At 43.3% G+C, this 13,582-nt stretch overlaps 1 long non-coding RNA gene across 1 annotated transcript; it reads right to left on the minus strand.

Annotated features, from left to right (window-relative positions):
- Positions 1 to 1,363: 1,363 nt before the first annotated feature.
- Positions 1,364 to 9,178, minus strand: LOC129628062 (uncharacterized). Its single transcript, XR_008702715.1, has 4 exons — positions 8,983 to 9,178; positions 3,967 to 4,052; positions 3,593 to 3,635; positions 1,364 to 1,660 (listed from the first exon to the last, which is right to left on the minus strand). It is a non-coding gene; the product is annotated as an uncharacterized LOC129628062 (long non-coding RNA).
- Between the last annotated feature and the right edge of the window lie 4,404 nt (positions 9,179 to 13,582).

The raw sequence follows: 13,582 nt of genomic DNA on the forward strand, positions 1-13,582 counted from the left end.
ATTGGAGTTTCAGCCTCAGCATCAGTCCTTCCAATGAACACCCAGGACTGATCTCCTTCAGGATGGACTGGTTGGATCTCCTTGCAGTCCAAGGGACTCTCAAGAGTCTTCTCCAACACCACAGTTCAAAAGCATCAATTCTTCAGCGCTCAGCTTTCTTCACAGTCCAACTCTCACATCCATACATGACCACAGGAAAAACCATAGCCTTGACTAGACCGACCTTTGTTGGTAAAATAATATCTCTGCTTTTGAATATGCTATCTAGGTTGGTCATAACTTTCCTTCCAAAGAGTAAGCGTCTTTTAATTTCATGGCTGCAATCACCATCTGCAGTGATTTTGGAGCCCCAAAAAATAAAGTCTGACACTGTTTCCACTGTTTCCCCACCTATTTCCCATAAAGTGATGGGACCAGATGCCATGATCTTAGTTTAAGAATAGGCAATTTTATTTATTTTTATTTATTTTTGGCCCCACCCCTCGGCACGTGGATCCTAGTTCCCGACCAGGGATGGAACCTGTGCCCCCTGCACTGGAAGTACAGAGTATTAACCTCTGGACCACCAGGAAAGTTCCCTTGGCCATGGCTTTGATCAATGGAATGTTAGCAAAATTTTCAGAGGCTTGAAAAATGTTTGTGCATTTCTGTTAGTTACTTTTGCCCTCAAGACTCCTTAGTCAGCAAATAAAAGACAAAAACTGAGATTCTAACAAAACCTATTGAACCTGACAGATGTAGCACTTCTAGGCTGGTGTGTACGGTCAAAATAATGGTATGTGACAAGCAATCTCGGAGCCTCAATAGCATTACCAATAGTTCTTTCCCAAATTGCATAATCTTCTCCCGACCTGGCTAACTTGACATAGGGTATAAGACATGTAAAACAGTTATTCACCCCAGTCATCCAAACTGTACCCTAGATCAGCCACCAAACAGCCAACACCAAGCATAAGAGTGAGCCCAGACAAGATAAAGTGACCTAGCCAACCTGCATTAGATGTTAATCCAGATCACGTACAAATTCTGCAGACTCTTGAGCTACATAAATGCTAATTTCTGTATGCTACTGAGTTTTTGTCTTTTATTTGTTGAACAAGGAGTCTTGAAATATCACCTCTCTGAACTTTAGTTGCATGTGTACAATGATAAGTTAGACTAAGTATGATCACAAATTTCTTGAAGCACAAGAGAAAAAAAAGAAACATCTAGTTTGGAAAGGGAGAAATAAAACTGTCTTTATTCATAGATGATATGACTGTATGGATAGAAAACCTGATGGAATTTACCCCCCAAATAGCCATTAGAATTAGTAAGTGAATTAAGCAAGTTTGCAGAACACAAGGTTGATACTTTTAAACTCGTGTATTTATTTACTAGTAATGAATAAATGGAAACTGAAACAGTTTTTAAAATCATTTACATGACATTCAAAAAATGAAATACATAGGGATAAATCTGGCAAAAATACCGACATACTGTGTTCAAGGGGCTTTCCTGGTGGCTCTGGGGTAAAGAATCTACCTGCAATGCAGGAGGTACAGGTTTGATCCATGGGTGGAGAAGATCCACTGGAGGAGGGCATGGCAATCCACTCCAGTATTCTTGCCTGGATAATCCCATGGACAGAGGAGCCTGGCGGGCTACAGTCCATAGTGTCCTGAAGAGGTGGACACAACTGAAGTGACTTAGCACGCACGCACTGTGTTCAAAGATCAGAAACACACACCACTGCTAAAATGTTAATTCCCCCCAAGTGGTGTATACATTCAATGAAATCTCAATCAAAATCCCAGCAGATATATATATTTTTTTAATTGAGGAATGTCCCTGGTGGTCCAGTGGTTAAGACTCCATGCTCCAAATGCAAGGGGCCCGAGTTCAGTCCCTGGTCAGGGAACTAAGATCCCATAGTCTGCAACTAAGACCCGGTGCAGCAAAATAAATATTTTAAAAAAGAAAATCACAAAGTGATCCCAAAATTTATTTATAAATGCAGACCTACAGTAGCCAAAACAACTTTGAAAAAAGAAGATCACAGTTGGAAGACTAACACTACATAACTTCAAAATTTATTATAAAGCTACAATATGAAGACAGTGTAGTGACTGTATTTCTACATGAAGAAAACCCCCACTGTACTTTACTTCATACTTTGCATCAAACAAAAATTAACTCAAAATTAATTACAGACTGAAACCTAAAACATAAACCTATACAACTCCTAAGGGAAAACACAGGAGAAAATCTTTGGGACCTTGAGTTAGGCAATGTTTTCTTATATTTGACACATAAAGCATGTTTCCAAAAGGAAAGAATTAATAAATTGAACTTTATCAAAATTAAAAACATCTGTTCTTCTAAAAACAGTTTTTAAAATGGAAAGAGAAGCCTGAGACTGTGAGAAAGTATTTGCAAAGCATCTATCTCATAAAGGGCTTGTAATAAGAAAAATGCATATGTTACATACATGTGGGTGTATGTCTACATTTATCCATACGTATCACATATATGTAATCCATCTCAGTGTGCTTAGGATTCATAACAAAAATCCCATTGACTGGGTGGCTTAACCAGCAGAAATTTATTTTCTCTCAGTTTTGGAGTCTAGAAATCTGAGATCAGAGTGCCAGCAGGGCTGAGCACTGGTGAGGACTCTATTTCTGGCCCGTAGCATCAGCTTGTTTCCCGTGTCCTCACACAGCCTGTCCTCAGGGCCCAGGCACTACTTTCCTGTAAGGCCACCAATTCTTAGACTCCAACCTTATGACCTCATTCATCTTAGTTAACCTCTAAAACTTCTGTTTTCAAATACAGTGAAGTAGCGGGGTAGGGGGTTAGTGCTTCAACGTATGAATTTGTGGGGACACAATTCAGTCAATAGTAATATCTTAAAACTCAATAATAAAAAACAAACAGCCCAGTATAAAAATGAGCTAAAGATTTGAACAGACATCACATCAAAGAAGATATGTATCTGACAAATATACACATGAAAAACTGTGACAAATTGCTAGTCATTAGGGAGAAGGCAATGGCACCCCACTCCAGTACTCTTGCTTGGCAAATCCCATGGATGGAGGAGCCTGGTAGGCTGCAGTCCATGGGGTCGCTAGGAGTCGGACACAACTGAGTGACTTCACTTTCACTTTTCACTTTCATGCAATGGAGAAGGAAATGGCAACCCCCTCCAGTTTTCTTGCCTGGAGAATCCCAGGGACGGGGGAACCTGGTGGGCTGCCATCTCTGGGGTCGCACAGAGTCAGACACGACTGAAGCAACTTAGCAGCAGCAGCAGGGAAATTGAATCAAAATGACAGTGAGAGGGACGTCCCCGGTGGTCTAGCAGCTAAGGCTCCCACTTCCCAATGGAGGGGTCTTGGGTTTGATCCCTGGGCAAAGCTAGATCCTGCATGCCACAACCGAGAGTTCACACGTCACAACTAAAGACTCCACATGCTGAAACTGAAGATCCCACGTGCAGCAACTAAGACCTGGCACAGCCAAAGAAACTAATTAATTAATTAAAAAAACACCAAAACCACAGTGAGAGATCACACCTTTAAGAATGGCTGAAATGTAAATGACTTACCATACCAAGTGCTGATGGAAACGTGAGGGGGCTGGAACTCCCACTAGAAAAGAGTTTAGCAGCTTGTGAAGCAGGTAGACTTACAACTGTCACATGAGGCAGGCCTTCCATCCCTGGGTGTTTACTCAAGAGAAATGGTAAATATCTTTCATTCGAAGACTTTCACATCAATATTCAGAATAGCTCTACTTGTTAATAGCCCCAAACCGGAAACAATCCCAAATAAACATCAATAGGTGAATGGATAAACAGAGAGTGATATGCTTAGATTATGGAATACTAGTTGGGAACAGAGATTTTGAATTATTGGTATACACAAAAATATGGATGAATCTCAAAATAATTATGTAGAATGAAAGAAACTGGGGACGTACCCTGTGGTCCAGTGGTTGACTTCACCTTCCAATGCAGGGGGTGTGGTGGACTCAATCTCTTGTTGGGGAGTTGAGATCCCACATGCCTGGGGGCCAAAAAAGCCAGAAAAACTAAAACAGCAATATGGCAACAAATTCAATAAAGAATTTTAAAATGGTCCACATCAAAGACCTCTCAAAAAAAGAATAAAAGACGCCAGACGAAAGAAAAGTACTATATGGTTTCTTTGGTATAAAATTCTAGAAAATGAAAATTAATAATCTATAGTGACAGAGGCAGACCTGTGGCTGCCTGGGGCTGCGGTTGGACGGGGAGGCGGGAAGGGGTGGGAGGAGAGGATTACAAAGTGGCTCCAGGAAACTTCTGAAGGTGATCGGTGAGTTCACTTTATTGTGGATTAAGTTTCCATGCATGTATTACCACATACCAAAATTATCAAAGGTATTTTTAAATATATATGGTTAATCTTATGTCAATGATACCTCACTAAGGTTGTTTTTAAAAGCTTCCTTTAAATTATCATGGTCTTGTGAATAGACCTAGAGTCTGTCATACAGAGTGAAGTAAGTCAGAAAGAGGAAAACAAATATTGTGTATTTATGCATCCATACAGAATCTAGAAAAATGGTACAGATGAACCTATTTGCAGGGCAGGAATAGACACAGACATACAGAATGGACATGCAGACATGGAGGGCAAGGGGAAAGTGAGAAAAATTGGGAGAGTATATTTGACAGATCTCGTATCTGTAATCCATAAGATTCTAAATGTATTGTATGCTATTCCAACCAAATCTCAGTAACAGTGGCTTACCTTCTCTTTCTAGTTGATCTTTGTGAGCTCGCTGTTTGTTATAATAGATGGAACATCTGCAGGCTTAACATGGAGACTGGAGAAGTTTTCTTGCAGAGAAGATTTGCTTTTGCTTTTAACAGTAACGAGGGGGTGCCGCCAGTTTGGGACCATGTTGGTGACTTTGCCCCACCCCCGTAACGCTCCTTGCTCTCCTTCCAGGGCTTCAGTGTATGGTGGAGTCCCAGACTTCTGTTCCTCACCTCAAGTCTCACCCAAAACAGTCTCCTGGCTTCACTACTGCAACCAGTGTTCACCCTCTGGTAGGTCAGACTTGACCTCTCTCTCACACTCTCCTTCTTTCTTGCCACGCACTGCTTTGCTCTTGGGAGACTGATAACGTCTCACATAGTGTGTCCCAACCAGCCTTTGCTATCCTGCAGCAAGTCCCTTGGAGCATGCAGTCAGAAATTGCCAGAAGAGGAAGAGGTTTGCCTTGTCTCCTTTCACCTGCTGTGTTCCTCTCTGGCACTCCACACACATGGCACTGCCTGCAGATGTACAAGCCCTAGAACCTGTTCAGGGCATAAAAAAAATGCCAGCAGCTCGGCTTTACCACCTGGTGAGGCTTGGCATGGAGACATATTGCTACACAGAAATGAATATTTGATGTGAGCTGCCTAAGTCTGGAGGCCAGGGCACCACTGAGGAATAGTCCTTTGGACGTCTTACTTTGACTCAAACCAGGCTCTTGTTTTGGACCTTCCACTCATTTCTAAAGTCTATCTGTTACCCTGTATAATGCTCCATGTTCTTTTCAAGATTAGAATGTTGGCCCCCATTAGAATGAGCCCACCTGACAAGGACGCATACCATGCTCGCCAACCCTCTCCCCGGTGAATGGGATTCTAATTCCTGGAGCTCTAGTTATTCTCAGGAAATGAACAGATCTCTTTGAATCATAGTGAAGCTTTCTTTTACTCAACATTCTTACCTATCCACCTGGAATTTCACATTTCTTTGTCCAGGAAAGAGAACACTTTCCTGGCATCAACCCTTTTGTGAATTACACTGAAGTTTTCTTCATCCACAGCCATAAGTCTAAGACTGCTCAGCTGTCCTTAGTAGCTCAGGCTCTAGAGCTAAGACGATTTCCCTTCTCATCCATGCCTGGTCCATTTCCTCAGTCTCCTTCTGCTACTTTCTACCGTGCCCCTACTCTCAAGACTCACCCCAAATGCTGTCACCCCATAACCCATAAGATCCTTTGTTCTCATACAATTTATTTCATACTTAAACTATCGTCCTGTGTTTATCTCAAACTGGATTGCCAGTTCCTGGAGGGAACTGTCTCACTTTTTATAACTCTCGAGGCTTGTGATCAACAAATGGAATTGAGGTAAAAAGAAAACAGTTGCTATTTTTACTATTGACAAATACATGAAATTATTTATTATTAGTAAGTATATTTAATAATATGTTGTTTATTTAGTCGAAAAGTCATGTCTGATTCTTTGCGACCCCATGGACTGTAGCCCACCAGGCTTCTCTGTCCATGGGATTTCCCAGGCAAGAATACTGGAGCAGATTGCCATTTCCTTTTCCAGGAAATCTTCCTGATCTAGGGATCAAACCTGTGTTTCCTGCATTGGCAGGTGGATTATTTACCACTGAGCCACCAGGGAAGCCCATTTAATAATATATTTATTTTATAATATATTTAGGTATATTACATTATATATTATACAAATATATTATGTATTTATTTATTATTATTGAATATGTTTAATTAAAAAGAAAACAGGGCTTTTTTTTTACTAGCTTCATTTTGGTAATTGTATACCACGCCCTCAGACAGACTAGGACGTAATAGCTCAATGAACACAGATGGAATATTTTAGCCTTTCTGGAAAGCAAGTTCCCTTTCTCTTTGCAGCAAAAGAATCCAGCAATCTTGGGTTAGGAGAAAATGGAGAAGAGTAATGGGCCCCAAGACTGGGCGACTTGGGGAAATCAGAGAGAAAAAGCCTTGTGTTTCTGACATCAGAGAAAAACATCTGTGTTGGGAGTAAATACCAACAGCTTACTAAATGACAGTAATAAAGCCAGGACCTGACACTCAGGTTTTGACACCTATAACTAAAAGCTGTGCTTGCAGCCTGGCCAAGGATTCCTGTTATCATTGCCTTTATTACTAAGCAGCTGGTGCTCCCAAGTTGCTACGAGCTTTTACTTCCTTTGCGCTCTCTTAGCAAGAATATTTATTACTGCTGTCTCCTTCCATTTGTCTGCTGGGATTATGATCCTACATGACTCTATGTCTCCAGAGTAAACTGCTTCTTTTTTTTGGTGAGGGGGTGGCGGGGATGAAGGCAATAAAAGATGCCAGATTCTCAGCAAGAGAAATAGATTCCTAGGATAGACTCAGTAACTGAAACGCCAATGAAATTAGAAGTTAGTTTCTTGGTGTAAGACTGGTCACTTATATAATCTTAGAACGTCACAACAGTTTCTTTTTTTCCTGTTAGAAGTCTCTTTCACAGCCATATTGAGAGGAAAAGGAGCACCTCAAATCTTCCAGAAGCCCTTTTTCTCACTGCAGCAACTAGCTCCATTCTTCGTGGGCTTAGTGACAGCCAAATTTTCTGTACCCAGCTAATGAAAGAACCACAGGCATCCAGGCTGCTTTTGTGGGTGGTGCAGGAAAAAAAAATACTGTATGTAAATGGTACACAATCTAGGAGGAACTAGGCCAACCAAATCTGTAGCTTAGATGCCATGGGAATGATCAAGAAACCCAATTAGATTGTAAACATGGTAAAATGGGCCAGAGACTCATAAAAACTCTCTGGGTATTGGATTCCCCTCTGCAACAGCCATTACACACTATATATTTTATATTCAGTCATGTCCGACTCTTTGCGACCCCATGGACTATACATTCCATGGAATTCTCCAGGCCAGAATACTGGAGTGAGTAGCCTTTTCCTTCTCAAGGGGATCTTCCCAAACCAGGAAGAAACCAGGAGATCCTAGGAGAACCCAGGTCTCCCGCATTGCAGGCAGATTCTTTACCAGCTGAACCCATCTAAAGGCGCTGCCCATCTAATTCCCCATGGGCTTCCCTGGCGATTCAGAGGTAAAGAACCCACCTGCAATGCAGAAGACACGGGTTTGATCCCTGGATTGGGAAGATCCCCGGTAGGAGGAAATGGCAACCCAGTCTACTAGTCTTGCCTGGGAAATCCCATGGACAGAGAAGCCTGGCGGGCTATAGTCCATGGAGCAAGAGTCTGACATGACTGAGTGGCTAAACAAACAAAAACAAATCCCCCATCAGCCTGGCCAGAGTTGATTAGAGTTTGGCTGTAATGAAAGTGCGTGGTTCGCTGTCAGAGCCGCAGTTCACAAATATGGGAGCCAAATTACGCTGTTACTGGGATGGCCACGAGGGAGACACTATACCAGAAGCAACCGTGCAGGTCACAACCTTAAAGGGAGGTGCATGGTACTGACAAACAGAAGGCCAAGTCCAAAGCTCCAGCAGCGCTCCTTTAGAATTCTGCCTGAGGGAGCATCAGCTCATTAAACAAAAAATTAAAAAAAAATAACAACAACAAAAAAATTATATTTGCTCAAAAGCTAAAGGTTTTATCTCTCTCTCCAAAATATACTCTGAATCTGACCCACTGCACCTTCTTTACTGGGACCACTACTGGTTAAGCCACCACCTTCTCGCCTCTAAACAAATGCATTGAGCCTCTCACTGTTTCCAGTATCCGCTCCACCCTATTTCCAAACTGCTCTCCACAGAGCAGCCAGAGCCATTTTCTTAAAAAGTAATTTGAGGGGTTTCTCAGGTGGTGCAGTGGATGGGAATCTGCCTGCCAATGCATGAGGTTGATCCCTGGTCCGGGAGGATGCGGCATGCCTCAGAGCAAGTAGGCCCATGCGCCACAACTACTGAAGCCCACACGCCTAGAACCCATGCTCTGCAACAAAAGAAGCCACCGCAATGAGAAGCCCTCGCTCACCACAACTAGAGAAAGCCCACACAAAGCAAAAGACCCAGCACGGCCAAAAGTAAGGAATTTTTTAAAAAGTAATTTGAATCATGTCATTCTCCTGCTCACATTCTTCTCCTGCTTCCTATTTCACTGAGGACAAAATCTCCTGGCTGCAGTCTACAAAGCTTTGCCAACCTTCCACCTTCCCCACTCACCTCCTGAGATATCCACTTCCCTTGCCGTAGGTCAGATACGGTGGACTTCTTTTGGTTTCTGAAGCATGCCAACCTCACTCAAGAGTCTGGAACTTTGCACCTACTGTTGTCTCTTCCTGAAACAACTTTCTCCCAGATGTCTGTATGTCTGGTTCCTTCTCATCACCTCAGTCTCAGCTCAAATATCTGTAGAGAAGCTTCCCCATCGTTCTGGCTAATCATTATTAGCCTGCTAACAATTCACTCATTATCATTCTCTAGCCATGGCTGTGCTTAATTTCCTTCTTCGAGCTTACCCTTATCTGAAATTCTCTTTGTTTACTTGTTTGTTTTCTGACTCTTCCCAGTGAGAGAAAAGATTATTTTTAATTGAAATATAATTTACAAACAATATTATATTAGTTTCAGAAGTACAACATAGTGACTAAACATTTACATACCTTGCAAGTATATAAATGTACCACAGTAAGTCTATCACCAAAGTTAATACAATGTTATTGACTATACCCCCATGCTGTGCATTATACCCCAACAATTTATTTATTTTATAACTGGAAGTTTATACCTCTTGATCCCCTTTACCCATTCTGCCCACTCCCCAACCCCCCTCCCTCTGGTAACCACAGTCTGTTCTCTGTACCTGTGAGTCTTGTGTTTTGTTTGTTCATTTGTTTTGTTTTTTAGATTCCACATATAAGTGAAACAGTATTTGCTTTTTCCCATCTGACTTATTTCACTTGGCATAATACACTCAAGGTCCATCCATGTTGTCCCAAATGGCAAAGTATCATCTTTTTTATGGGTGAGTAAGACTCTTGAGAGTCCCTTGGACTGCAAGGAGATCCAACCAGTCCATTCTGAAGGAGATCAGTCCTGGGATTTCTTTGGAAGGAATGATGCTAAAGCTGAAACTCTAGTACTTTGGCCACCTCATGCGAAGAGTTGACTCATTGGAAAAGACTCTGATGCTGGGAGGGATTGGGGGCAGGAGGAGAAGGGGACGACAGAGGATGAGATGGCTGGATAGCATCACTGACTCGATGGACATGAGTCTGAGTGAACTCTGGGAGTTGGTGATGGACAGGGAGGCCTGGCGTGCTGCGATTCACGGGGTTGCAAAGAGTCGGACACGACTGAGCGACTGATCTGATCTGATCTGAATGTTCCATTGTATGTATATACACTACATCTCCTTTATCCACTCATCAGTCACTGGACACTTAGGCTGTTTTCATATCTTGGCTATTATAAACAAGGCTGCAATGAATATAGAGGTGCACAAAAAGATGTTTAGTTGTCTTGCTAATTAATGTTATCCCACACGGCAGGTTCCCAATTAATGTTTGTTGAATGAATGAAAGATATACACAAGGATTTAATAAGCATACTTTGACATCCATAGTAATGTCCGTAGTAAGTCTATCCAAGTGTGTGTGTTAGTTGCTCAGTCATGTCCGACTCTTCACAACTCCATGAACTGTAGGCCGCCAGGCTCCTCTGTCCATGGGATTCTTCAGACGAGAATACTGGAGTGGGTTGCCTTTCCTCTTTCCTGCTTTTCTGGAAACTGCAGTTGAGCTCAGGGCTTCACTTTTCCATAATTTCTCAGGATTACTGATTCTGGGTCTGAGGTTGCACTCAGTATATTATTTCGGCACTCTGGGATGACACTGTCTGAGCCTGGACTCTTAGAGTGACTAGAGGCTCTCCTGAGTGTCTCTTTACTGAATTGGGGTTTCACTTCCCTGTTCTTACTGTGTGCCTCCCGAGTCTGTAGCCTTCCGTAGGAACTACAGGAGAGGCTCTTCACGTAAGGGTTTATAGTCATTCAGGAAACATTTTCCAGCACTGCCTCTGTAATGACCTCCCATGTTCCCGTCAGGCCCCTAAACTGCCTGCACACGTAGCTCCAGCCTTGTTCTGGGAGGCACTAGTGGAAAGGCGATGTATCCAGGATCTGGATTCTGGCTGCCTGAGTTTGCATCCCAGCTCTGCCACGTGCCGGTGATGTAAACTTTTGTTATTGTTGTTTAGTCCCTAAGTCGTGTCTGACTCATTTGCGAATGCATGGACTGTAGCCTGCCAGGTCCTCTGTCCACGCCATTTTCCAGGCAAGATTACTGAAGTGGGTTGCCATTTCCATCCCCAGGGAATCTTCCTCACTCAGGGATCGAACCCACATCTCCTGCATTGCAGACAGATTCTTTACCACTGAGCCACAGGAGAAGCCCCTTGGCCTTCGGTTTAGTCATCTGTAAATAGTCCTGACTTTGTGACTTTTCCAGAACCCAGGTCTTCTGAGCTAGGATCTTTTTTCTTCTTCCTAGCCCTTTCTGAACTCTTGGACTGCAAGGAGATTAAACCGGTCGATCCTAAAGGAAATCAGTCCTAAATATTCATTGGAAGGACTGATGTTGAAGCTGAAACTCCAATACTTTGGCCACCTGATGTGAAGAACTGACTCATTGGAAAAGACCCTGATGGTGGGAAAGACTGAAGGCGGGAGAGGGGGATGACAGAGGATGAGACGGTTGGATGGCATCACCAACTCTATGGACATAAGTTTGAGTAAGCTCTGGGACTTGGTGATGGACAGGGAAGCCTGGTGTGCTGCAGTCCATGAGGTCGCAAAGAGTCAGACATGACTGAGCGACTGAATTGAACTGAGCCCTTTCTGGAGTGGGATCCAGGAGCTGGGCACCCCACAGACCTCCCTGTTGCTGTTCTTGTTCTCCTCTTTTCAGAGCATCACTTGTTTGGGGACCTCCCTGCTTGGATCCCTGCATGGTGCCTGTCACCACCCCCTCCAGATGTCACATGCCATCTGCCTGGATGAACTTTCTCTTTATCTGCTGCCATGTCGATCCCCAAGCACAGGTCTCCAGCCTCTTTGTTTGCAATGTCCTGCAGCCAAACTCCAGTTCTGGTGGCCCCTGTCCTTAGGCCAAGCACCTGGTGGCAGAGAATGAGTAATGGGACTTTGACAAAGGACAGGGCATGTCATCCCCAGCCCTCGCTACTAAAAGCCTTTGCTGATTGCTCATAGGTGTTGGTGCTATACCTAGAGCTGTTGGAAGCTGCCTGGTCAAGACTCAGCTCCCACCGTTGGTCTCCTCATTCTGCTTTTTGCTTCACATGCACTAATGTGGTTTTCTTTTCAGCCTGGTCTCATTTCTTTCAGACTAGAAGAAATTAGAGCCAGAAAAAGCCTTTAAAAGATAAAATATCTGACCTGCTGCGGTACTCGATAGCCACTGCCTTTCAGGGAGAAAGCCTGACATGGCTGAGGAACCTGATAAGGTTTTCTCTGTGAGACACTTCACGTTGCAAAGCTAATTAACCAGATTTCTGATTAGCTAATTGCCTGTACCCAGGAAGGGCCCATCAGATTTTTTCTCTGTATTGATCAGAAGAGGAGAGTGAAGTTAGGAGGCAAATAAAGATCTAAAGATCTTAGAAGACTGGCAGCCACGAAGGCTCAGCTGAGAGAATCAGTGAGCCTGGGATAGGATATTTCTCAGAACCCAGACTCGCAGCACTTGCTGCTTGAAGTCCATGGGGAGCCCTGCCTCCTTCAGGATCAAGAACTGTGGCCAAGCAGTCTGTCCACCCCTACTGTGTGCAGCAAGGATGGAGTCTTAGAGGACAAGAGCTCAGTGTTTCAGGAGATGCCCCTGGGGCAGAAGTGGGGCAACCTTTCCCATTCTCTCCTTTAAAAACTCCCCCTTAGGGGAGGATGGGGCTTCCCTGGTGGCTCAGATGGTAAAGTATCTGTCTGCAGTGCGGGAGACCCAGGTTCAATCCCTGGATCAGAAAGATCCCCTGGAGAAGGGAACAGCAACCCACTCCAGTATCCTTGCCTGGAGAATTCCATGGACAGAGGAGCCTGGCGGGCTACAGTCCGCAGGATTGCAAAAAAGTCAGATACAAAAGAGTGACTAACACTTTAGGAAGGGATATTTAGAGAGTCTGGGATGGTCATGTACACACTGTGATATTTAAAATGGATATAACAACAAGGACTTATTGTACAGCTCAGGGAACTCTGCTCAGTGTTATGTGGCAGCCTGGATGGGAGGAGAGTTTGGGGGAGAATGGATACATGTGTATGGATGGCTGAGTCCCTTCCCTGTTCACTTGAAACTATCACGACATTGTTAATCAGCTCTACCCCAATAAAAATTAAAAGTTCAAATAAATAAATAAATAAAAAGTGCCCCTTAGGGATTTCCCTGATGGTCCAACGACTAAGACACCACACTCCCAGTGCACTCACAATGCAGGGGTCCTGGTTCGAACCCTGGTCAGAGAACTAGATCCTGCATGCTGAAACTAAAACCTGGCACAGCCAAATAAATAACAAAAAAGATTAAATATAAATATAAATAAAAAGTGTCCCTTAGAGGAGTCTTCCCATTTCACACAACTGGGAGGAATCTCAAAGGATCTAATTCAACTCTTCCCATTTTATAGATGAGAAAAGTGAGGCCTAAAGAAGGGAGCTTATTTTCCCAAGTTCAAACAGTTTATATTTCCAGCGAACTTGGTCTTCTGGGCTCTAGGCATATATTTACCCACCACTTCATATTATGCCCCTCTT

Source organism: Bubalus kerabau, chromosome 15 (genome assembly GCF_029407905.1).
Source record: "Bubalus kerabau isolate K-KA32 ecotype Philippines breed swamp buffalo chromosome 15, PCC_UOA_SB_1v2, whole genome shotgun sequence".
Taxonomy (NCBI): Eukaryota; Metazoa; Chordata; class Mammalia; order Artiodactyla; family Bovidae; genus Bubalus; species Bubalus kerabau.